The 25,954-nt window shown below is 43.0% G+C and overlaps 1 protein-coding gene across 5 annotated transcripts in view; it reads left to right on the forward strand.

Annotated features, from left to right (window-relative positions):
- LOC121553781 (zinc finger MIZ domain-containing protein 1-like) overlaps positions 1–25,954 on the forward strand; it is a 184,979-nt gene that overhangs the window by 50,840 nt on the left and 108,185 nt on the right. The window lies entirely within an intron of this gene.

A 25,954-nucleotide genomic window follows, 5' to 3' on the forward strand; every position in this document is an offset into this window, starting at 1 on the left:
CTCCTCTAGAGCAGTGATGTTTTGGGGCTGTCGCTGGGAAACACGGACTTTCAACTCCCCTCCAAAGATTTTCTATGGGGTTGAGATTTGGAGACTGGCTAGGCCACTCCAGGACCTTGAAATGCTTCTTACGAAGCCACTCCTTCGTTGCCCGGGCGGTGTGTTTGGGATCATTGTCATGCTGAAAGACCCAGCCACGTTCCATCTTCAATGCCCTTGCTGATGGAAGGAGGTTTTCACTCAAAATCTCACGATACATGGCCCCATTCATTCTTTCCTTTACACGGATCAGTCGTCCTGGTCCCTTTGCAGAAAAACAGCCCCAAAGCATGATGTTTCCACCCCCATGCTTCACAGTAGGTATGGTGTTCTTTGGATGCAACTCAGCATTCTTTGTCCTCCAAACACGACGAGTTGAGTTTTTACCAAAAAGTTATATTTTGGTTTCATCTGACCATATGACATTCTCCCAATCCTCTTCTGGATCATCCAAATGCACTCTAGCAAGCTTCAGACGGGCCTGGACATGTACTGGCTTAAGCAGGGGGACACGTCTGGCACTGCAGGATTTGAGTCCCTGGCGGCGTAGTGTGTTACTGATGGTAGGCTTTGTTACTTTGGTCCCAGCTCTCTGCAGGTCATTCACTAGGTCCCCCCGTGTGGTTCTGGGATTTTTGCTCACCGTTCTTGTGATCATTTTGACCCCACGGGGTGAGATCTTGCGTGGAGCCCCAGATCGAGGGGAGATTATCAGTGGTCTTGTATGTCTTCCATTTCCTAATAATTGCTCCCACAGTTGATTTCTTCAAACCAAGCTGCTTACCTATTGCAGATTCAGTCTTCCCAGCCTGGTGCAGGTCTACAATTTTGTTTCTGGTGTCCTTTGACAGCTCTTTGGTCTTGGCCATAGTGGAGTTTGGAGTGTGACTGTTTGAGGTTGTGGACAGGTGTCTTTTATACTGATAACAAGTTCAAACAGGTGCCATTAATACAGGTAATGAGTGGAGGACAGAGGAGCCTCTTAAAGAAGAAGTTACAGGTCTGTGAGAGCCAGAAATCTTGCTTGTTTGTAGGTGACCAAATACTTATTTTCCACCATAATTTGCAAATACAATCATTAAAAATCCTACAATGTGATTTTCTGGATATTTTTTTCTCAATTTGTCTGTCATAGTTGACGTGTACCTATGATGAAAATTACAGGCCTCTCTCATCTTTTTAAGTGGGAGAACTTGCACAATTGGTGGCTGACTAAATACTTTTTCCCCCCCACTGTATAACATTATATTTGCATGCACTAACTACTGTAAGTCGCTCTGGATAAGAGCGTCTGCTAAATGACTAAAATGTATGTTAACAAGAAATTTGTGGAGTGGTTGAAAAACAAGTTTTAATGACTCCAAAGTAAGTGTATATAAACTTCCGACTTCAACTGTAGAAGCAGTTTTTCAGTCTCTTTGTCTCAGCTTTGATGCACCTGTACTGACCTTGCCTTCTGGATGATAGCAGGGTGAACAGGCCCTGGCTCGGGTGGTTGATGTCCTTGATGATCTTTTTGGCCTTTCTGTGACATCAGGTGCTGTAGGTGTACTAGAGGGCAGGCAGTGTGCCCCCGGTGATGCGTTGGGAGACCTCACCACCCTCTGGAGAGCCCTGCGGTTGCGGGCGGTGCAGTTGCCGTACCAGGCGGTGATACAGCCCGACAGGATGCTCTCAATTGTGCATCTGTAAAAGTCTGTGAGGATCTTAGGGACCAAGCCGAATTTCTTCAGCCAACTGAGGTTGAAGAGGCGCTGTTGCACCTTCTTCATAACACTGTTTGTGTGGGTGGACCATTTCAGTTTGTCAGTGAGGAACTTGAAGCTTTCCACCTTCTCCACTGCGGTCCCGTCGATGTTGGTAGGGGCGTGCTCCCTCTGCTGTTTCCTGAAGCCCATTTGTCCCCAGCTCCTTCGTTTTGTGGACGTTGAGGAAGAGGTTATTTTCCTGGCACCACTCCGCCAGGGCCCTCACCTCCTCCCTGTAGGCTGTCTCGTCATTGTTGGTAATCAGGCCTACTATTGTTGTGTCGTCTGCAAACTTGATGATTGAGTTGGAGCCGTGCGTGGCCACGCAGTCATGGGTGAGCAGGGAGTACAGGAGGGGGCTGAGCACGCACCCTTGTGGGGCCCCTGTGTTGAGGATCAGAGAAGTGGAGGTGTTGTTTCCTACCTTCACCACCTGGGGGCTGCCCATCAGGAATTCCAGGACCCAGTTGCACAGGGCGGGGTTCAGACCCAGGGCCCGATCTTAATGATAAGCTTGGAGGGTACCATGGTGTTGAAGGCTGAGCTATAGTCATTGAACAGCATTCTGTTGTAGGTATTCCTCTTGTCCAGATGGGATAGAGCAGTGTGTAGTGCGATGGCGATTGCATCATCTGTGGATCTATTGGGGCGATAAGCAAATTGAAGTGGGTCTAGGGTCAGGTAAGGTAGAGGTGATATGATCCTTAACTAGCCTCTCAAAGCACTTCATGATGAAAGAAGTGAGTGCTACGGGGTGATAGTCATTTAGTTCAGTTACCTTTGCTTTCTTGGTTACAGAAACAATGGTGGACATCTTGAAGCAAGTGGGGACAGCAAACTGGGAGAGATTGAATATGTCCGTAAATACACCAGCCAGCTGGTCTGCACATGCTCTGAGGACACGGCTAGGGATTCTAATCTACAATGTTTGTTTGGTTACGGTAATTTATGTTAATGCATTCAATATATTATTATTATAGTCTTACCGTTGTAATTGTAGGAGTGGACACGTTGTTTGCAGAGCGCACAACCTAGGCTACACTTGTGAAGAAAAAGTTGTTGTTTATTTCATTCCATTTAAGAGTTTTGTTTGGAGCACTCCTGTCAATCTTGAGTAAGAACACGCACCTGATTACGCATATAACTAGGCCTAGGCTAACTGGCCTGCCTGCCAATGTAGGCTTATACTGTAAATGTGCCCATTTGGGGATCTGAAACTATTTCTGATTGTCTTAAGTCACCATCACTGTGGAGTTTCTCAAAGGAATTTTTTATTCGCCTCAAAAAGCAAGTAAACAAAGTCTGTTTTTACATCCATTGAGAAGCCTATTTGAAAGATCTTTCCCTTTCGATAACCACTCAATATGAAAGGGGAAAAAATGTCATGCTCTGATCTGGTGGAAATTTCAGAAAAAAGGCCTACCTGATTTACTTATTATCCCTTGCACAAATATAGCCTACAGCTGTGTCTGTCCGGAGCTCACTGGTGCTGGAAACTCTGAGGGCCCAGAATATTTTATACAATGTTGCAAGTTTGCTAGCACAAGCTGCAGGCCTGAACCAAGTTAATAGTTGATACAATGTTTCAAGTTCCTTGCAGACGGCCATGCATAGCCAATGTGATTTTTATCAGGATATTTTCTACCTGCGGGCTGCAATGTTTTTATTTGTTGGCTTTATGTAGGCTATTTTTACATATTGGCAATGGCAATAGAAGTTACTTTTAGATTTGTATCATTTTAATTTAAATATAATTTTGATTAACCATCTGACATTGATTTTGAGATATGAAGACTTTATTATAAATTACACGAAAATGTGCATATGAAAATCATAACTGGCATGCAGATCAGTAGAAATGGTACGATAATTTGGCACTCCAAATTGAAAAGGTTGCCGACTGCTGGTGTAGCCTATTACCGGCAACTTCAGGAGCTTAATGGCAGAATCTGCAAAGGCCAGCAGCAGCGGGCAGTGGGAGGAGGAGGAGGGTCGGGTCGGGAGCAGGTTTTCTTCTTCTGGTTAGGCTATATTGATCTCTGGCTCCCTCTTTAGTCATTTGTGTGTCTTAATTTTTAATTGCACTGCTTAAAGCATCAGACAAAGTAGCCTACATATAGTTGATATTATTCAAACATAGGGTGTGTCTATATATGGAAACATACACGTTTACATTTTTTCGATTGGTCGAAAGAACAGATGACTCTCGGTCAACCAACATTTTTTACTCTTCTTATTGACTTAGCTACTTAGTTGTTCTAATGTTGTTGCATTGTCGAGGGGTTAACCTGCAAGTAAGCATTTCATTGCATTGGGTACTCCATGTACACTGAGTGTACAAAACATTAAGAACACCTTCCTAATATTGAGTTACACCCCTGAGTTTTGTGAGACTTGTGGTCGTGACTGCATCACAGCGCAAATGAAGATTGGGTTTGTTTCAATCCTGCCCACATGCCCATATCAATTCAGAGTGCAGCTGCACGCAACCCAATCGTAATGCCTGTGGTACATTTTGGTTGACTTTGGATATCCCTATGGGACTAGTTAGGGACCATCGGTAAATGGGACAATATGTTACATTTACAATAGTTTAAAAACCTCAAACCAACTATAAATTGTAGAAATTCATATACAAATATTGAAAGCATTTCATTAGAAAAATAAAAGGTGTGCAGCATGAAAATATTGTCTCATTTACATTGTGTAATTTATTGACAGCCCCGGAGATAGGCTATTCAAAGGCAGGTTGCACACCAACCGGCTGAAGCTAATTGGCAAAATAATTTGGCTAACTCTTCCCACCTGCGGACACACACGAGACACCCACATCAAACCACATCAAACCACACCCCGAAACCAACTCACATTTTAATTCAGGCATGGCCGCTAGCATTTCTTAATGAACCAAATCTAAAACAAGGACAAATCGGGAAGTGCAGTTGCCCTTTAAAATGAACTAATGACATTTTGCACCTCTACCTTGCTACCTTTCAGATGATCCAAGGAGGAGGACAGATGAGAACAGCAGGCCAGTGGAGCACTTAGAACAGCAGCAGCCAGGGGCAACTGGAAGGGTAGAGGATGATTTAGGTGACCCAGACACAGGCCCAAAACAAGTTAAGCTACCCCAGTATCCGCTTGACCATTTTGGATTGCAAAACTAAAGAGACACACCAGACAAGACACAGAGAAATCAACAGAAGAGTAGATAAAAATAATAAATAAACATTTTTTAAGTCAGAATAGGCATTGGTCTGAAGCCAAAAAGAAAGAAAATGTGCATGTGCACCACAATGCCTATTCCACCCATGCTCTGAAATTCCTTCCTGTTTCAGCTTCAGACCAATTCCTATTCTCACTTAAAACATCATTTTTTGTACACCGGAAGGTGATTATGCAACATTATTATACAACATATAATACAACATTATTATACAGCATTATTATACAACATTATTATACAACATTATAATACAGCATTATTATACAACATTATTATACAACATTATAATACAACATTATAATACAACATTATAATACAGCATTATAATGCAGCATTATAATACAACATTATTATACAGCATTATAATACAACATTATAATACAACATTATAATACAGCATTATAATACAACATTATAATACAACATTATTATACAACATTATAATGCAACATTATAATACAGCATTATAATACAACATTATTATACAACATTATAATACAGAATAACAGCAATAACAGTTAAGTAAAACTAAACAATAATGGCAAATGGCAACAGAAATAATGTAGTTGTTAGTATTTATTTAATATTAACAGCTAATTTTCCAGAGGGAAGCGAAAAACCAGAAACCCATTTAAGCCAATATGGAGTAAACTTGAAAATGTTCCCCTGATCTCTCTTAAGACAATTGAGCAAGCTCCTGGAAAATACACAAATAATCACCCATTAACTATTAACATGAAAATGTACCTTAAAGTTTACTGAAGAAAGGCCTAGTACTACATTACCTGTAAACAAAGGTGAGTTATCACTAAATATACAATTTACAACTAAATGTACATTAATCAGATATAGTCAACTTTGTAAATACAATTCATGGATGGCCACAAGCAGCTGTGTTGATGCCGAGCAACCGACCCGGTGTTAGAACTCTGAGATTTGGCAAAAATATGTTATCATTGTCAGAAATGCTACAAAAAGGTAGCACATCATTGGTTTTTAACGAACAAAAATTAGCACGTGAGAACAATAAATTATACATTTAATCAAAACGGTTGCCCCTACAAACTTATTCAGTCCGAAAGGTGGTGAGTCTAATGGTCACTTTATGGATCCAGTAGTCTCGTTCTTATCCGCCGCCTAGATATTGAGCTAGTTCTGGGCAAAGAATTGTCTGACGACCCTAATGCTAACGACCCTGTTAAAAATCGGACTATTGTCTCGTCTATAATGATGGAGAGAGACACGAGACAAGACACAGAGACAGCAACAGAAGAATAGGATATGATGGAGAGAGACACCAGACAAGACACAGAAAGAGCAACAGAAGAATAAGATATGATGGAGAGAGACACCAGACAAGACACAGAGAGCAACAGAAGAATAGGATATGATGGAGAGAGACACCAGACAAGACACAGAGACAGCAACAGAAGAATAGGATATGATGGAGAGAGACACCAGACAAGACACAGAGACCGCAACAGAACAATAGGATATGATGGAGAGAGACACCAGACAAGACACAGAGACAGCAACAGAAGAATAGGATATGATGGAGAGAGACACCAGACAAGACACAGAGACAGCAACAGAAGAATATGATATGATGGAGAGAGACACCAGAAGAACAGAACAGGCCATAACAGAAGAGGATAGACAAAGGAGACAGCAACAGACAAGACACAGACGGCAACAGACAAGACACAGGCGGCAACAGACGAGACACAGATGGCAACAGACGAGACACAGACAAGACACAGAGAAAGTGACAGAAGAGGGCAGATGGAGAGAGAACAGAGGTGGATTGAGCAAACAGTAGACTATATCACTTCAAGCTGCTCTATGGCTTCTAATTACTGCACAGTGTGTGTTTGGGTACTGTGGCATTCTTTATTCAGTTTGGGCTCATTGGACAGGTCAGAGTCTATGTTTGAAGTTGTCGAGTGGTTTTTGGAAATACACTGTATATGTATGTGTTCCAGAGTAGAGAGACCCACAATAGCAACTGTAATTGAATACTGGCAGTGTCTGCTGTGGCAGGTGGAAGTTACCTGAAAATGATCTAATCTCTCAATGTTCTAATCTCTCAATGTTCATCTCAAAGTACACCAAATTATTGCCCCTGGACCACTCTTCTTGCCCCTGCTCACTCACTCACACACATCAGACCTGAGTTCAAATACTATTAAAATTATTTTCACATACATATCAATGTAGGTATTCAGAATATATATATTTTTAGTATTTTTATTTGTTTGTTTTTTACCCCAATTGGTAGTTACAGTCTTGTCCTATCACTGCAACTCCCGTACGGACTCGGGAGAGGCGAAGGTCGAGAGCCGTGCGTCCTCCGAAACAACGCTTAACCCGGAAGCCAGCCGCACCAATGTGTCGGAGGAAACACCGTACACCTGGCAACCGTGTCAGCGTGCACTGCGCCCGGCCCGCCACAGGGCCAATTGTGCGCCGCCCCATGGATCTCCCAGTCAAGGCCGGCTGCGACACTTAGCTAGCAAGTTAGCAAACCAAATGCATAGCTGGAGCCCTGAGCTGGATATCATTTATTTGACTCATTAAACGGTATTGAAAATCATACCGTTGGTATTTCGAAATACTCCGGTATATGGTATAAACGGTATATCGCCCAATCCTACGTCTGACACACACACACAAATACAGAAGGGCTTTATCAGTTTAAGGATTTTTTATGTGTTGGGAAAGCTATTGTCATGACTGCACAATGAAAACCAATCACACCAGGGCAAATGTTTTCTCTGCTTGCGTTGGAGGACTGACACCTTTCACAGAAGAGAGAGGATGGGGTGTGAATCTTGAAACTTCAGGTTCAGCCAGTCAGAAAGGGAGGGTGCACAGTGAAAAGGAAAGTTGTTTCTCTTTCTGTATGTGTGTGTGTTGGTGCCACATGGCGTTCCCCAATAAAGGAAATGATGTTCGCACCACAGGAATTAGCCTAGCTCTCCACTCCACTCCATTAGACTCCACTCCACTCCACCCCTCTCCTCTCTTTCCCTCCCCTCGTCTTATTTTAGTTTCCTCTCATCGAAGAGAAGGGCAACATGTCCAATGGCCCTAGTGTTTCTCCTCTCTTGTGTGTTTGTGTGTGTATGTGTGTGTGTTTAATAGAACATGCCCAAATGGCGGTAGTGGTATGGTGTTGTGTCTGTGTAGTGACATGATGTTATGTGATTACAGAGGCTGCTCTCTGTCTGTCGGCCTGTCAAGTGTCCCCTTCCTCTGATGAATGGTTGTAATATTCTGCGCATCACAACAGGGGGACACATTCATTAATGGCTTTTCATAATGCATAAGATGCTAAAGAGGGAAAAGTAGAGGGAGGAGGGGGAGAGAGGAGGAGAGGGAGGGGTATAGGGAATGAGAGAGAGAGAGAATAAAATAAATGGGAGAGAAAGAGAGGGGGAGAGAGTGAGAGGTTAGGGAGAGATTGTTAATGAATAATCTAACCGTGTTCCGTTTTGTCTGTCAAGACATTCAAGTCGTTAAACAACTAAACAATAGCCTCATTTGAATAATTTCACAAATGATGTGGCGAGGTGGCAGTCGCTGGCACTGCTTGCTCTGCTTGCATGGTGGAGTAGAGGGAGAAAGAGAGATGGAGAGCATGTATATTGTAGTGTTTTAATATGAACTCTGTAAAGAGAGGCTTGTCTAGCAGTAGCTCTATCTAATCAAATCAAATCAAATCAAATTTTATTGGTCACATGCGCCGAATACAACAGGTGCAGACATTACAGTGAAATGCTTACTTACAGCCCTTAACCAACAGTGCATTTATTTTAAACAAAAAAGTAAGAATAAAACAACAACAAAAAAGTGTTGAGAAAAAAAGAGCAGAAGTAAAAATAAAGTGACAGTAGGGAGGCTATATATACAATAGAATAAAGTGACAGTAGGGAGGCTATATATACAGGGGGGTACCGTTGCATAGTCAATGTGCGGGGGCACCGGCTAGTTGAGGTAGTTGAGGTAATATGTACATGTGGGTAGAGTTAAAGTGACTATGCATAAATACTTAACAGAGTAGCAGCAGCGTAAAAAGTATGGGGTGGGGGGGGCAGTGCAAATAGTCCGGGTAGCCATGATTAGCTGTTCAGGAGTCTTATGGCTTGGGGGTAGAAGCTGTTGAGAAGTCTTTTGGACCTAGACTTGGCACTCCGGTACCGCTTGCCGTGCGGTAGCAGAGAGAACAGTCTATGACTAGGGTGGCTGGAGTCTTTGACAATTTTGAGGGCCTTCCTCTGACACCGCCTGGTATAGAGGTCCTGGATGGCAGGGAGCTTTGCCCCTGTGATGTACTGGGCCGTACGCACTACCCTCTGTAGTGCCTTGCGGTCAGAGGCCAAGCAGTTGCCATACCAGGCGGTGATGCAACCAGTCAGGATGCTCTCGATGGTGCAGCTGTAGAATTTTTTGAGGATCTGAGGACCCATGCCAAATCTTTTTAGTCTCCTGAGGGGGAATAGGCTTTGTCGTGCCCTCTTCACGACTGTCTTGGTGTGTTTGGACCATGATAGTTCGTTGGTGATGTGGACACCAAGGAACTTGAAGCTCTCAACCTGTTCCACTACAGCCCCGTCGATGAGAATGGGGGCGTGCTCAGTCCTCTTTTTTTCCTGTAGTCCACAATCATCTCCTTTGTCTTGGTCACGTTGAGGGAGAGGTTGTTGTCCTGGCACCACACGGCCAGATCTCTGACCTCCTCCCTATAGGCTGTCTCATCGTTGTCGGTGATCAGGCCTACCACTGTTGTGTCGTCGGCAAACTTAATGATGGTGTTGGAGTCGTGCCTGGCCATGCAGTCATGGGTGAACAGAGAGTACAGGAGGGGACTGAGCACGCACCCCTGAGGGGCCCCCGTGTTGAGGATCAGTGTGGCAGATGTGTTGTTATCTAGTATTTTTTAGACATGTTCTCTGTAGAAATCATGGTTTTATATGAATTCAGTATATTAGACATTTTCTCTGTTCAGTGTTTTAATATAAACTGTATAAGGAGAGACTTTTCTAGCTGTAGCTCGGCCTATAGTACAGTAATCTCGGTCACCCATAACTAAAATCGTGCATAATTTGGTCAGATGCTTGATTAAGTTCTGGCGGGAGACTTGTTAGAAAAGATACTAACGCGACATTGGAAGTCTCCACAATGTGTGTGTGTGCAGTGTTGGAGAAACTACTCATAAAATATTGTTTACCAAGCTACCAATTTTAAGGCCCTATAAATTCTGCGATGCGGACGGAATCACGGAATCCAGACAAAACGGAATTCAACGATATATATATTTTTATAAAACTTAGTAGGGAATCAACGAAATGTATTAAAAAATATTAATTTTTCCCAAGTTTATCATAAGACATGAACAGAATGCATCAGTGATTCGGTATTTCCTGCAACTTTCTGAATCGGCAACGAAAATTCCCCCTATCTGTGTATGTGCGCACCACACTTTGTGTAGCCTTTAGCGATGATGCTAATGAAAAATCTTCTGCTAGATGGAAAGGCTTTCCCAAAAACCTTCTCAATTAAATGTTATCTACAAAGTAGCCTGTGCGTACCTGGCATAATGATATCATGATTATTTGCATCAATACAGTGGGTATTTGTTTAGCAAACTCTACCATCACATGTGTCCTACAAAAACACAGCTAAACAACACCCTCTTGCTAGGTGCACACTGGAATTAAGGGGTAACTACTCCCAAAAATCCAAATGTCCTTTTTTTAAAACCTTAAAAGTAGTCTCCTGATGTAGTTTAACCGTTGTTGTGGATTTAGAACATCCAATTTAGTTGTTTTTCAATTTTTAAGTGATTTTTTTAAGAGGGAAAACCTGAAAAAACAGGGGGGAAAAGAAACTTGGAAAAACAAATTAGGAGAAATCGGAATCATAGGGCCCTACAATTACTTCACACTGGAAGAAGTTAAGATACACTTAAGCTACCATTAAAACAAATATAGTTTACATAACTAAAGTTATTTCAAAAAGTAGTTCACTACATCCAAACTACTTTGTGAAAAATATCAGATCTAAATCTTAACTGTCACAGACTACAAATTGCAAGACAGATCACTCTGGGGTCAAATGTTAACAGAATGTGTAATTTAGCCTATTAAACACAAAAACAATGTTTCAAGTTAGAATTAAGCAGGTCTGAGCCGAAAAAGAAAATACATTATTTCCTACTTCACCCTATTTATTTTCCCCTTTGCAAAAAAAGTACAGTCGTGGTCAAAAGTTTTGAGAATGACACAAATATAAATTTTCACAAAGTCTGCTGCCTCAGTTTTTATGATGGCAATTTGCATATACTCCAGAATGTTATGAAGAGTGATCAGACTAATTGCAATTAATTGCAAGTCCCTCTTTGCCATGAAAATTAACTTAATCCCCAAAAAACTGCATTTCAGCCCTGCCACAAAAGGACCAGCTGACATCATCAGTGATTATCTCGTTAACATAGGTGAGAGTGTTGACGAGGACAAGGCTGGAGATCACTCTGTCATGCTGATTGAGTTAGAATAACAGACTGGAAGTTTTAAAAGGAGGGTGGTGCTTGAAATCATTGTTCTTCCTCTGTTAACCATGGTTACCTGCAAGGAAACACGTGCCGTCATAATAATATATAAAAATAATATGCCACTTAGCAGACGCTTTTATCCAAAGCGACTTACAGTCATGCGTGCATACATTTTTGTGTATGGGTGGTCCCGGGGATCGAACCCTACCCTGGCGTTACAAACGCTGTGCTCTACCAGCTGAGCTACAGAGGACAAAAAGGGCTTCACAGGCAAGGATATTGCTGCTAGTAAGATTTCACCTAAATCAACCATTTATCTGATCATCAAGAACTTCAAGGAGAGAGGTTCAATTGTTGTGAAGAAGGCTTCAGGGCGCCCAAGAAAGTCCAGCAAGCGCCAGGACTGTCTCCTAAAGTTGATTCAGCTGCGGGATCGGGGCACCACCAGTGCAGAGCTTGCTCAGGAATGGCAGCAGGCAGGTGTGAGTGCATCTGCACGCACAGTGAGGCAAAGACTTTTGGAGGATGGCCTGGTGTCAAGAAGGGCAGCAAGGAAGTCACTTCTCTCCAGGAAAAACATCAGGGACAGACTGATATTCTGCAAAAGGTACATGGATTGGACTGCTGAGGACTGGGGTAAAGTCATTTTCTCTGATGAATCCCCTTTCTGATTGTTTGGGGTATCCGGAAAAAAGCTTGTCCGGAGAAGACAAGGTGAGCGCTACCATCAGTCCTGTGTCATGCCAACAGGAAAGCATCCTGAGACCATTCATGTGTGGGGTTGCTTCTCAGCCAAGGGAGTGGGCTCACTCACATTTTTGCCTAAGAACACAGCCATGAATAAAGAATGGTACCAACACATCCTCCGAGAGCAACTTCTCCCAACCATCCAAGAACAGTTTGGTGAGGAACAATGCCTTTTCCAGCATGATGGAACACCTTGCCATAAGGCAAAAGTGATAACTAAGTGGCTCGGGGAACAAAACATCGACATTTTGGGTCCATGGCCAGGAAACTCCCCAGCCCATAATCCCATTGAGAACTTGTGGTCAATCTTCAAGAGGCGGGTGGACAAACAAAAACCCACAAATTCTGACAAACTCCAAGCATTGGTTATGCAAGAATGGGCTGCCGTCAGTCAGGATGTGGCCCAGAAGTTAATTGACAGCATGCCAGTGTGGATTGCAGAGGTCTTGAAAAAGAAGGGTCAACACTGCAAATATTGTCTCTTTGCATAAACTTAATGTAATTGTCAATAAAAGCCTTTGACACTTATGGAGTGCTTGTAATTATACTTCAGTATACCATAGTAACATCTGACAAAAATATCTAAAAACACTGAAGCAGCAAACTTTGTGAAGACCAATACTTGTGTCATTCTCAAAACGTTTGACCACGACTGTGGTGTGTAGTTCTAGTAGTTAGCTACACCACTTCATGGCAAAAAAAGTAATTAACTACTGAAAACACTACCAATATTTTAATTTACTTCAACTACCACCAAGCTAATGCAAAATGTACACTGAACAAAAATATAAATGCATGTAAAGTGTTGGTCCCATGTTTCATGAGCTGAAATAAAAGATCCCAGAAATGTTCCATACAAGCTTATTTCTCTCAAATTTTTTTTTACATCCCTGTTAGTGAGCATTTCTCCTTTGCCAAGATAATCCATCCACCTGACAGGTGTGGCATATCAAGAAGCTGATTAAACAGCATGATCATTACACAGGTGCACCTTGTGGTGGGGACAATAAAAGGCCACTAAAATGCGCAGTTTTGTCACACAATACAATGCCATAGATGTCTCAAGTTTTGAGGGACTGTGCAATTGGCATGCTGACTTCAAGAATGTTCACCCAGAGCTGTTAATAATAATAATTGATAATTGGATGTTAATTTCTATGCCATAAGCCGCCTCACAACCGCAGACGACGTGTAACCACGCCAGCTCAGGACCTCCACATCCTGCTTCTTCACCTGCAGGATCGTCTGAGACCAGCCACCGGATAGCTGATGAAACTGTGGATTTGTACAACCAAAGAATTTCTGTACAAACTGTCAGAAACCGTCTCAGGGAAGCTCATGTCGTCCTCACCAGGGTCTTGACCTGACTGCAGTTCGACGTCGTAAACGACTTCAGTGGGCAAATGCGCATCTTCGATGGCTATTGGCATGCTGGAGAAGTGTGCTCTTCATGGATGAATCCTGGTTTCGACTGTACCGGGCAGATGCGTATGGCGTTGTGTGAGTGAGCAGTTTGCTGATGTCAACGTTGTGAACTTAGTGCCCCATGGTGGCGGTGGTGTTATGGTATAGGCAGGCATAAGCTACGGACAATGAACACAATTGCATTTTATAGATGGCAATTTGAATGCACAGAGATATCGTGACGACATCCTGAGGCCCATTGTCGTGCCATTCATCCACCGCCATCACCTCATGTTTCAGCATGATAATGTACGACCCCATGTCACAAGGATCTGTACGAAATTCTGGAAGCTGAAAATGTCCCAGTTCTTCCATGGAATGCAACTCTATGATCAACTCTATGTGAAGGAGATGTGTCGCACTGCATGAGGCAAATGGTGGTCACACCAGATACTGACTGGTTTTCTGATCCACGCCCCCTACCTTTTTTTAAAGGTATCTGTGACCAACAGATGCATATTTGTATTCCTAGTCATGTGAAGTCCATAGATTAGGACCAAATGAATTTCCTTATATGAACTGTAAATCAGGAAAATCTTTGAAATTGTTGCATGTTGCGTTTATATTTTTGTTCAGTATAGTTCAATTACTAGTTAAACTACATGTAGCTGTGTGTGTGTGTGTGTGTGTGTGTGTGTGTGTGTGTGTGTGTGTGTGTGTGTGTGTGTGTGTGTGTGTGTGAGAGAGAGAGAGAGAGAGAGGAGTAAGTGGATTTGTCAGTTATATAAAAGCAGGGGAGGACCCAGCAGAGTTTAATTAAACACATTATACACAATGTGTGTATCTCAATGAAGACCACAACTTTAATTTAAGTGTAGTGAGATCCATGCACGCTTATATACCAGGGTCACAGTGCATTGACAGCCTCACGACAGAGCACAGATTTAACACACATGCAAACCCTACCACACCACACACACAAACAGATACCAGAGAGTTAGTTATTCCCCACTTTCTGACCCACCTAATTGAGAACGGCTGTGGCTGACTCTCACTCTGGATGTTGTTTGTGTGTGTGTGTGTCTGTTCCTGTGTGTGTGTGTGTATAAGGACAGACAGAACAGCAACTCTGTGTCCAACAGTTAGCCCCCTGAAATATGACCCTCACCAACTCCTCTCCTCTCCGCTGGCTGCGTGCCAAGAGGTAGAGCACAAATGGGCTTAATGTGAGGAGTGTGTTTAAAGTGTGTGTGTGGACGTGTTTAACTGTTCTTGAGGGGACCAGAAGTCCCCACAAGAATAGTAAACGAACAAAACATTTGACCAACTGGGGACATTTTGTTAGTCCCCACAAGGTACTGCTACGACCAAAAATATACAATATCTGTAAAAACCAATAAAGCAACTTTGTAGTGTTGTCTATCTGTCTGTCAGGCAGATTTGTCTCTCTGTCGGTTGAGGAGTGTCAGCTGTCGTGAAGCTGCCATCTCATCTTTCGGCTCTAGGTTACAGATCCGATGACACGTTTGAAATGTGGTGAAGTGGTGGTGACCGGGAGAGAGAGCATGTGTGTGAGAGAATGAGTGTTTGTGTCTGCATTTGTGAGAGAGAGAGAGACCTGCAAATAGATTTTCATGGCTTTGCTTTCACTCTGTTGGTTGTCTCTTCTCAACACTATAGAAACACTGATGGAAAAGTTCAACATTTCTAACTCGTCCTTGGCTTTGCCTTCCATTTCACACTATCCTTGGACTGTCTTTCCATCTGTCATTTGATAAGTACACTTCACTAGACCTGAGGTAATGTCAGGTGTGAGTGAGGTGTGAGTGGCCCTGTGTAGCTCAGTTGGTAGAGCATGGCGCTTGCAACGCCAGGGTTGTGGGTTCGTTTCCCACGGGGGGCCAGTATAAAAAACAAAAACAACAAAAAAACATGTATGCACTCACTAACTGTAAGTCGCTCTGGATAAGAGCGTCTGCTAAATGACTAAAATGTAAAATGTAAATGTACACAGAGCCAGAAAAACGCTTATTTCTGAAGTCACACTTTACTTTATCAACCTTGATCTCTGCCACCTACTGAAGGCTATGCACCGGATCATTTAAAAAATATTTTTCATTTTTATTCAACCTTTATATAAATAGGTTTATTTTCATTGAGATACTATCTCTTTTACAAGAGACCTGTTATTACTAGAATTTATACTACATAAATTGTTTATAAATGCTAGTATTAAATGAAAGTGAAGTGTTATCCACAGTAGGAGGCAGAGCGAATTAATACAGACAGTATTCATCGGTGTAGTTGTAGTCACAGTGTTGACAGTATGTCTTGTAGTTGTAGTAAAGTGTTGACAGTATTGAGTCTTGTAGTTGTAGTCACAGTGTTGACAGTATTGAGTCTTGTAGTTGTAGTCAGTGTAGACAGTATTAAGTCTTTGTCACGATCGTTATAAACAGCGGACCAAGGCGCAGCGTGATATGCGTACATCTTTTATTTCGTACACAACACTAACAAAACAACAAACCAAACGATACGTGAAGTCCTAGGTTAACACACCAAAACAAACCTTACGGAACAAGATCCCACAATGAACAGTGCCAAACAGGCTGCCTAAGTATGGTCCCCAATCAGAGACAACAAGCAACAGCTGCCTCTGATTGGGAACCACCCTGGCCAACATAGAAATACATGAACTAGAACAAAACATAGAAAATGACACATAGAAAATCCACACCCTGGCTCAACATATAAGAGTCCCCAGAGCCAGGGCGTGACAGTACCCCCCCCCAAAGGCGCGGACTGCGACCGCGCCAACCAAACACAAGAGGGTAGGGACCGGGTGGGCATTCCGCCTCGGAGGCGGATCCGGCTCCGGGCGTGACCACCACTCTCTCCCTACCCCCCCGCAGCGCCCCCGGTCTGGTCTGGCCCCGCTGGCCGGAGCTGGACTGGACATCGGTGGAGCGGATTGCTTTGGCTCCGGTGTGGAGCAGCTGACCGGTGCCGGACCAGGCACCGGTAGAACAGGCACGGACCGTGCCGGACTGACGACGCGCACCACTGGCTTGTTGCGGGGAGCAGGAACGGGCCGGACCGGGCTGGCGACGCGCACCACTGGCTTGGTGCGGGGAGCAGGAACGGGCCGGACCGGGCTGGCGACGCGCACCACTGGCTTGGTGCGGGGAGCAGGAACGGGCCGGACCGGGCTGGCGACACGCACCACTGGCTTGGTGCGGGGAGCAGGAACAGGCCGGACCGGGCTGACGACACGCACCACTGGCTTGGTGCGGGGAGCAGGAACAGGCCGGACCGGGCTGACGACGCGCACCACTGGCTTGGTGCGGGGAGCAGGAACAGGCCGGACCGGGCTGGCGACACACACCACAGGCTTAGTGCGGGGAGCAGGAACGGGCCTGACCGTACTGGGAACACACACCACTGGCCTTGTGCGGGAATCAGGAACGGGCCGGACCGGACTGGTGACACACACCACTTGCTTGATGCGAGGAGCGGGACTGGGTTTCCTCATAAACCTCCGCTCTCTCTGCTGCCTAACCAGTTCCTCTCGCCGTGCCTCCACACTCTCCTTCTCCCTCGTGACCAGTGACCCCCGTAACCTAGCGGCCTCCTCTGCTAACCGGCTGAACCGCTCTATCGCGGCCTCCTGCTGCCTCGTCGTCCACAGCGTGAGCCCCCCCCTAAAAATGTTTTGGGCTTGTCTCTCCCCCGTGCTCAGGGCCTCCATCCCTCTTGCCAGACTCTCACTCATCTCCTCCCAGGTCCATCCTCTCTCCTCGTCACGCTGCTTGATCCAGTCGAGGTGGGATCTTCTGTCACGCTGCGCCTTGGTCCGCTTCATCTAACGACGATCGTGACAGTCTTGTAGTTGTAGTCACAGTGATGACAGTATTAAGTATTGTAGTTGTAGTCATAGTGTTGACAGCGTTAAGTATTGTAGTTGTAGTCATAGTGTTGACTGTATTAAGTATTGTAGTTGTAGTCACAGTGTTGACAGTATTAAGTATTGTAGTTGTAGTCATAGTGTTGACAGTATTAAGTATTTAAGTTGTAGTCATAGTGTTGACAGTATTAAGTATTGTAGTTGTAGTCACAGTTTTGACAGTATTAAGTATTGTAGTTGTAGTCACAGTGTTGACAGTATTGAGTCTTGTAGTTGTAGTCACAGTGTTGACAGTATTACGTATTGTAGTCATAGTGTTGACAGTATTAAGTATTGTAGTCATAGTGTTGACAGTATTAAGTATTGTAGTTGTAGTCACAGTTTTGACAGTATTGAGTCTTGTAGTTGTGTTAACTGTGTTGAGTCTTGTAGTTGTGTTGACAGTTGAGACTTGTAGTTGTGTTGACAGTGTTAAGTATTGTAGTTGTAGTCATAGTGTTGACTATATTAAGTACTGTAGTTGTAGTCACAGTTTTGACAGTATTACATATTGTAGTTGTAGTCACAGTGTTGACAGTATTGAGTAATGTAGTTGTAGTCACAGTTTTGACAGTGTTGAGTCTTGTAGTTGTGTTGACAGTATTACGTATTGTAGTTGTAGTCATAGTGTTGACAGTTTTGAGTCTTGTTGTTGTAGTCAAAGTGATGACAGTATTGAGTGTTGTAGTCATAGTGTTGACAGTATTAAGCCATGTAGTTGTAGGCACAGTGTTGACAGTATTGAGTGTTGAAGTTGTAGCTACAGTGTTGACAGTGAGAAGCCATGGTGTTGTGGCAGTGAAACGAGAAGCCAATGTTTATGTTCTTTATGTTACCATGGTTATCTCTCATCGTAACCTTACCCTGTACCCGTGTGTTCGCTGTGTGTCTTCGCTTTACACGTGTGTGTGTGTATGTTCGCTCTGCGGATGTGTGTGTATTTTTGCTCTGTCTGGATGTGTGTTCGATCTGTGTGTGTGTGTGTGTGTGTGTGTCGATTTTTCGATGTTTGCTCTGTGTGTGTGTGTGTTCACCGTGCGGTCAGGGCAGCTGTAGGTCTCCATAAGAGCTGTAAGGACTTGCCAATATTTTCATATTCTCTCTGCAGGCATTTCCGCACGCTAACAATGGCCGCCCCCCAAGTGATGAAACTGAGAGGAAACCGCTTTTGTGAACAGCCACAACGGTTTTAGTGTGTGCGCTTCTGACATGAGTTGACACCACACACACACACACACACACACACACACACACACACACACACACACACACACACACACACACACTTCCTCTGTGGTCTCTGGTAGAGGAAGGATGTGTGTGCGGTGCTGTAACCCTGGTCATGATTCTCCAGGGTGTCTGGCCAGTAGAACTGTTAGAAGAGTTAGAAACATTGACACACAAATGGTTAGTTCCTTTTGGGTCGCAGCTCTTGGTATACGCTTAGTAAGTCATTACCAAACATTAAAAACTTTTGATGCGATGGGTTACCTCTCGGGTGTTCAAACAGGGGTTAAGTTCATTAGGGCACGCAACTGGAATGTTTTAAAAACGTTTTGCAGTGGAAAGTGAGTGTTCCTTATTGGACAAGTCCAGGTATTCCCTCCCTGTTTCAGTCAGTTTTGTTCTGTTTGGTACCTAATGAACGGGACCAGAAGAGTTAGAACATTGTGCCGCTGAATGTCAGTCTTCCTCTTCCTGTGGTTTTGGCAGCCAGGCCCTCTTTCTGTGTACCAAATGATACCCTATCCCCTATTCATGGGTTGCACGTCGTGTCACGCCATTGTTATGAACGTTGTCTTGAAGACTTGTGCCTGACTGAATGTTCCACTCAATGCAATCTCAATTGGCGCTGATGAATATTGTCAAAAGTGCATTAGTGGTTTGGAAATACAAGGACATTTCTAAAGGAGGAAAGCCTTTTGTCATCATTGTGATAGCTTGTCAATTCCACCTGCACTGATCTGTCTCGTATCTTGCAAAGAGTCATGGGATAGATGAAAAACAGTTCAGCTACAATGTGCTCTGTAGTTCGAAAACATTACCTAGGTGGGTCATTCCTACTCTGCAGTGCCTTTTCTTTCCCCAGGAAATATCACTTCTTATTTAGTGTAAAATAGTGTAAAATGTGCATTCCAAAATGCTTTAAATATAAGGTAAGGTATCCTTTACCTTAAAAACTTGAATATATGGATCTTAAAAGGGAATTTTATGCATTTTGAAAGCTTTTTTTTTCAGTGGATGTAGGCGTTTTGTCCCCGGGTGTTATTAATCAACTTCTACTAAAAATATAAGCCATAAAATAATGTAATATTTAAAATCCTCCTACATTTTATAGTCCTAGTTAAAATCTCTCTTATCAAAAAGTTTTTTTTCATGATTATTGTATTTTTTATTGTAGTTTCTGTGTGTCCCTGATATCACGTTCCACCATCTTAGTTTGTAATTCTCCTTTAAGAAAACAGCCCCTTTCCACAATGACATCACGTTCAGGAAGTATCATAATTTTTGGGGGTGGGGAAACTATGGTGCAAAGCTAAATAAATATAAACACTCAGTTTTATCTTTTTGTCCATGTTTCATGATGCTAGTCTGTTTGTCTCACTTATACATTTCCACCCTGTTAGGCTAAATTATAGAGAAAATGTATCCAAATAAAATAAAATAAAATACATTTTTATTTGTCACATGCGCCGAATACAACAGCTGTAGACCTTACCGTGAAATGCTTACTTACAAGCCCTTAACCAACAATGCAGTTTTAAGAAAAATAAGAGTTAAGTAAAATATTTACTAAATAAACTAAGGTAAAAAATAAAAGAGCAACTATAAAATAACAATAGCAAGGCTATACAGTGGGGGGGGGAAAGTATTTAGTCAGCCACCAATTGTGCAAGTTCTCCCACTTAAAAAGATGAGAGAGGCCTGTAATTTTCATCATAGGTACACATCAACTATGACAGACAAAATGAGAAAAAAATTCCAGAAAATCACATTGTAGAATTTTTAATGAATTTATTTGCAAATTATGGTGGAAAATAAGTATTTGGTCAATAACAAAAGTTTCTCAATACTTTGTTATATACCCTTTGTTGGCAATGACACAGGTCAATCGTTTTCTGTAAGTCTTCACAAGGTTTTCACACACTGTTGCTGGTATTTTGGCCCATTCCTCCATGCAGATCTCCTCTAGAGCAGTGATGTTTTGGGGCTGTCGCTGGGCAACACGGACTTTCAACTCCCTCCAAAGATTTTCTATGGGGTTGAGATCTGGAGACTGGCTAGGCCACTCCAGGACCTTGAAATGCTTCTTATGAAGCCACTCCTTCGTTGCCCGGGCGGTGTGTTTGGGATCATTGTCATGCTGAAAGACCCAGCCACGTTTCATCTTCAATGCCCTTGCTGATGGAAGGAGGGTTTCACTCAAAATCTCACGATACATGGCTCCATTCATTCTTTCCTTTACACGGATCAGTCGTCCTGGTCCCTTTGCAGAAAAACAGCCCCAAAGCATGATGTTTCCACCCCCATGCTTCACAGTAGGTATGGTGTTCTTTGGATGCAACTCAGCATTCTTTGTCCTCCAAACACAACGAGTTGAGTTTTTACCAAAAAGTTCTATTTTGGTTTCATCTGACCATATGACATTCTCCCAATCCTCTTCTGGATCATCCAAATGCACTCTAGCAAACTTCAGACGGGCCTGGACATGTACTGGCTTAAGCAGGGGGACACGTCTGGCACTGCAGGATTTGAGTCCCTGGCGGCGTAGTGTGTTACTGATGGTAGGCTTTGTTACTTTGGTCCCAGCTCTCTGCAGGTCATTCACTAGGTCCCCCCGGGTGAGATCTTGCGTGGAGCCCCAGATCGAGGGAGATTATCAGTGATCTTGTATGTCTTCCATTTCCTAATAATTGCTCCCACAGTTGATTTCTTCAAACCAAGCTGCTTACCTATTGCAGATTCATTCTTCCCAGCCTGGTGCAGGTATACAATTTTGTTTCTGGTGTCCTTTGACAGCTCTTTGGTCTTGGCCATAGTGGAGTTTGGAGTGTGACTGTTTGAGGTTGTGGACAGGTGTCTTTTATACTGATAACAAGTTCAAACGGGTGCCATTAATACAGGTAACGAGTGGAGGACAGGGGAGCCTCTTAAAGAAGAAGTTACAGGTCTGTGAGAGCCAGAAATCTTGCTTGTTTGTAGGTGACCAAATACTTATTTTCCACCATAATTTGCAAATAAATTCATTAAAAATCCTACAATGTGATTTTCTGGAGAAAAACAATCTCAATTTGTCTGTCATAGTTGACGTGTACCTATGATGAAAATTACAGGCCTCTCTCATCTTTTTAAGTGGGAGAACTTGCACAATTGGTGGCTGACTAAATACTTTTTTCCCCCACTGTATACAGGGTGTACCGGTACCAAGTCAATGTGCGGGGATACAGGTTAGTCGAGGTAATTGAGGTAGTATGCACATGTAGGTAGGGGTAAGGTGACTATGCATTTTCTAAATGTTAAAATACATTTCATATAGAAGTTAAAATCCTCTTCAGGTGTTTACAATTATGCTATCTTAATCTCAATCACCTATCGAGCTATGGTTAATTTAGGTTCCACATTTCCATCCTGTTAGGTTCCACCCTGTTAGGATTATGCAATGACTGTATGGGATTATGCAACTAACAGGGAATTAAGTGCCTGAGTTTGACCAATATGTTTTTCTGAAAGTCAAACATGTCCTTTTTCTGATAGAGTACTAAACAAATGAAAAATATATACTTTTCCCCCCAAATGTTGAGGTCCAAAAGGCGCCGGGTTGTAGGAATGACCCAGGTGACATCGCTTAATGAAACCCAGACCATCCTTAAAGCAAGCTGAATTCAAAATATCTGTAAATAATGTTTATGTTTTTTGGTGAAGAAGTTTGAGTTCCACCATTTCACATCTAGCTAAGAAGTTGTGTGCTTCAATGAGCAGTATTTCTGAAGTTTGACAATGTACACAAAAGCTAGCTTAAATTTGTCCAACATTAGCTTGCTGAGCCAGTCACACTTCATAAGAAACAATGCTGCTAACCAACCAGCTACTTACCTAGTGCTGCACACGCAATGCTGAATCAAATTATCTTAGGCTGAATGCTTCAAACAGAAGCTAGCTAGCTACAGAAGTAGCTAACATTATAATGGGTTTTCATGAAGCCGCTGTTCTGCCGCGAGTCCCGTCCCGAGTCAGCTACTGTGCTCCCACTGGGGAGCCAGGCCCAGCTAATCAGAATGGGTTTTTCCCCACAAAAGGGCTTTATTACAGACAGAAATACTCCTCAGTTTCATCAGCTGTCCAGGTGGCTGGTCTCAGACATTCCCGCAGGTGAAGAAGCCGGTCCTGGGCTGGCATGGTTAAACGTGGTCTGCGGTTGTGAGGCCAGTTGGACGTACTGCCAAATTCTCTAAAACGACGTTGGAGGCGGCTTATGGTAGAGAATTGAACATTCAATTTCATGGTGGCAGCTCTGGTGGACATTCCTGCAGTAAGCATGCCAATTGCACACTCCCTAAAAATGTCAGACATCTGTGGCATTGTGTTGTGTGACAAAACTGCACGTTTTAGAGTGGCCTTTTATTGTTCCCAGCACAAGGTGCACCTGTGTAATGATCATGCTTTTTAATCAGCTTCTTGATATACCACACCTGTATGGATTATCTTGGCAAAGGAGAAATGCTCACTAACAGGAATGTAAACAAATTTGTGCACAACATTTGAGAGAAATAACCTTTTTGTGCGTATGGAAAATTTCGGGGATCTTTTATTTCAGCTCATGAAACATGGGACCAACACTTTACATGTTGTGTTTATATTTTTCTTCAGTATAAATCATCATTAGTCATCACAATCATTAGCCCCCGTTAAAGAATGGCTGGGCACCACTTGACTTTTGGGAGCCCCTATGGCTGAGATGTCTTTAAAAAGTTCATAACAATGGCGTGATGCGACCGAGTGATAGAGGTGCGCCGTGCAACCCATGAATATAGTGCTCTACTTTTGACCAGAGCACTTTGGGCCCTGGTTAAACGTAGTGCACTATGTAGGGAATAGGGTGCCATTTGAGACTCCTCCTCTGACACATGCTCAGACCCATAAACAGAGATCTGGCCCTCTGGAGAAAATAACCTCACAGAAAGCGAGAGAGAGAGCAAAAATATCCTCTGTGTACAACAAAAAACACCAAATAATGCATGCAGAGCAGAATTAGGCCGATACCCGCTAATTATCAAAATCCAGAAAAGACCCGTTAAATTCTATAACCACTTAAAAGGAAGCAATTCCCAAACCTTCCATAACAAAGCCATCACCTACAAAGAGATGAACTTGGAGAAGTGTCCCCTAAGTAAGATGGTCCTGGGGCTCTGTTCACAAACACAAACAGACCCCACAGAGCACCAGGACAACAACAACAACACAATTAGACCCAACCAAATCATGAGAAAACAAAAAGAGAATTACTTGACACATTGGAAAGAACAAACAAAAAAACTGAGCAAACTAGAATGCTATTTGGCCCTAAACAGAGAGTACACAGTGACAGAATACCTGACCACTGTGACTGACCCAAACTTAAGGAAAGCTTTGACTATGTACAGACTCAGTGAGCATAGCCTTGCTATTGAGAAAGGCCGCCATAGGCAGACCTGGCTCTCAAGAGAAGACAGGCTATGTGCACACTGCCCACAAAATGAGGTGGAAACTGAGCTGCACTTCCTAACCTCCTGCCAAATGTATGACTATATTAGAGACACATATTTCCCTCAGATTACAGAGATCCACAAAGAATTCGAAAACAAACCCAATTTTGATAAACTCCCTTATCTACTGGGTGAAAAACCACAGTGTGCCATCACAGCAGCAAGATTTGTGACCTGTTGCCACAAGAAAAGGGCAACCAGTGAAGAACAAACACCATTGTAAATACAACCCATATTTATGTTTATTTATTTTCCCATTTATACATCATATGACACTGTATATAGACATAATATGACATTTGAAATGTCTTTATTCTTTTGGAACTTCTGAGTGTAATGTTTACTGTTAATTTGTACTGTTTATTTCACTTTTGTTTACTATTTACTTCACTTGCTTTGGCAATGTTAACATGCATTTCCCATGCCAATAAAGCCCTTGAGAGAGAGAGGGAGCAAGCGAGAGGGTCAGGGAGGGTAAGAAACAGACGGCATTCGCCTGTGCATTCTTCCATGCTGTGTTATTCTGGTGCAGTGTTTCCCTTCTAACCCTTACACTGTGGTTTTCTTCATGCGGAGGGAGGAAGGACCCAGGGCATCAAGGCCACAATATCATCTAGGGCCTGCAGACAACCTAGCCTGGTTAAACCAGACTGAACTCAGCTCACCATTGTTTCACATCAATCTGGTTCAACCAGGCTAGCGGACAACAATGTTTACTATTGAAATCAACAGCTTGCAGGCGTGAGGCAATAGATTTGGCTGCGGAGCCGTAGAGTTAGAGTTGGGGAAGAGGGCTGCTTTCTGGTCTTGCTGGCTCACAGACTAACTGGCTAGCTTGATGACTGACTGACTAGCTGACTGACTGACTTACTGACTGGCTGGCTGGCTGATTTAAGTTCTTCTTTTGAGAGGTCTTGTGAGCCACAGCACTGGGCCAAATTTAGTCATCACTTTTTATATGAAGCGTCTACCAACATTCTTCAGTTTACAGTGAATGATGCATTAGTGAAGTATACATGTATTTGTTGAGGATGATTATCCTCAAGGCAGCTATATTCTTCTCATACATCTGAAAGGCTGATATTTCAGAAAGATACTAGGACTCAAAACATAATAGATTGTTAAAAACAAACCAAGGTCCAAGTCATTATTGAAGTCTTTAATATGCTCTCTCTTTCTAGCGTGTCTGGTGCCTCTCCCATTCACTCGACAGTGAAACTGAAATAGACGGATCAGTTCCCAGTGGAATACTAAGACAATGACACCACACAGACAGCCTGCTGTGCTGCAGCTGAAAGTACTTGAGATTCAGAATGGAAGACTTGCATATACACTTTGCTTCTTTTTTTTTTACATTTCTCTCTCTCTCTCTCTCTCTCTCTCTCTCTCTCTCTCTCTCTCTCTCTCTCTCTCTCTCTCAATTCAATTCAATTCAATTTCAATTTAAGGGCTTTATTGGCATGGGAAACGTATGTTAACATTGCCAAAGCAAGTGAAGTAAATAGTAAACAAAAGTGAAATAAACAATAAATATTAACAGTAAACATTACA

Source organism: Coregonus clupeaformis, chromosome 37, assembly GCF_020615455.1.
Source record: "Coregonus clupeaformis isolate EN_2021a chromosome 37, ASM2061545v1, whole genome shotgun sequence".
NCBI lineage: Eukaryota > Metazoa > Chordata > Actinopteri > Salmoniformes > Salmonidae > Coregonus > Coregonus clupeaformis.